This window comes from Halyomorpha halys, unplaced genomic scaffold (genome assembly GCF_000696795.3).
Source record: "Halyomorpha halys isolate HHAL.00 unplaced genomic scaffold, Hhal_1.1 Scaffold498.1, whole genome shotgun sequence".
NCBI classification, from domain to species: domain Eukaryota; kingdom Metazoa; phylum Arthropoda; class Insecta; order Hemiptera; family Pentatomidae; genus Halyomorpha; species Halyomorpha halys.
This window is the reverse complement of record NW_027113382.1, coordinates 234,600-236,029: the sequence shown is the minus strand read 5'-3', so window position 1 is coordinate 236,029 and position 1,430 is coordinate 234,600. Positions and strand designations below refer to the sequence as shown.

The 1,430-nt window shown below is 28.7% G+C and overlaps 1 protein-coding gene across 1 annotated transcript in view; it reads left to right on the top strand.

Annotated features, from left to right (window-relative positions):
* The window catches only part of timeout (circadian regulator timeout), a gene marked incomplete in the record, with an annotated part of 53,585 nt that overhangs the window by 10,657 nt on the left and 41,498 nt on the right, over positions 1 to 1,430 (top strand).

Sequence of the window (1,430 nt, the reverse complement as noted above, 5' to 3'; positions counted from 1 at the left end):
AAAAAACGACAGGACTTTTTGAATGACCTGGTACATGATTTATTTTTGGAAGTAGATAGTTGACTGTATGAAGTAGATTGTAGGAAGATAGTCTGGGTGGCAGTCAATAAAGGTATCAAGATAGTAAAAGAAAACTATTTATTGTTAACCAATGTTTCGCCCCACTTTGCAGGCCCTCGTCAGGGCTGACAGAGTTCTCAGTCGCCCGCTCTGTTTCAATCTGACAGCCCTGCAAAGTGGGGCAAAATGTTGGTTAACAATAAATAGTTTTCTTTTAGAATTTTGATACCTTTATTGACCGTCACCTGGACTGGACTATCATCCTACAATGATTTTTTTTTGTTTTATCATTTTTGTTCTACTTTTTTTTGTGTGTGTATTTTTTAATCCTTTTTTTCCTTATTATTCTTCATTTCCCCCCTCCCCCCATTATTTATCTATATTATATTTTGTCCCTTAACCCAATACATTTTTATTTTCCCTCTCTTTAACAAATGTAGAACTAAATTAAAATATAAAAAGTAAATAATAAAAATTTTATTGTATTTTTACACATAAGTACTATTCATTTAAAATCTTTAAAAAAAAAATCAACAATTATCTGCAAGGATATAACTGTTTGTGTAAATTCAAATTCAGATAATAAATATAAAATGAAAAGAAAGTAAATTTAAAAAAAAAATTAATATACATATAAAGTATAATAGATAAGAATAGTTGTTAAAAAAAAGTGATAAATATTTATCAAAAAGTTTAAATAGATATAGAAAAGTAATAAAAAATGAATAAGTATTAAAATAATAAAATTAAATCTATACCATTACAATCCATGAATGGTTAAGAGTGCAGTACTTTGTAAGAAAGTAGTATTACCTAGACCAATGGTTTTGCAAGGAGATGATTTGGTTAGAATCACGCTCGACTGCCAGTTTTTTACCTAATTAAGGGTACCCACTTTGTGAGGCTGGGAGGACCCTAGGGGGCTCAAGAACCCCATAGGGTTGAACTCACAGCTTCAGTGTAATAGAAAATAATTCTCTGCAACCAGGAACCCGGGTCCTTGGAGTTAGTAGCATCGTGCCACCATGCTCCCTCAAATATTAAAAATATATATGTGTGTATATATATATTGTAATAATTTTAAAAAATTTAAAAATTAAATAAAAAGAATCTTTGCTAGTTTTTATAACTTTCTTCAAATATAAAGGAGACAACTTGGGTTCAAATTAAAGAACACTAATAATATCAAATGGATAATGAAATTTATTCAAATTCAATAATATAAAAGACTCTTAATTTTATTATATAAAAAGAAAGAGAGAGACTCTTAATCTCAGGGCGTATGGTTACTAGACAATCAGAACAGGCATTTACAATAATCTCAATTAATTTAATTTAAATCTATTTTACAAATGTATTCTAATTTAGTT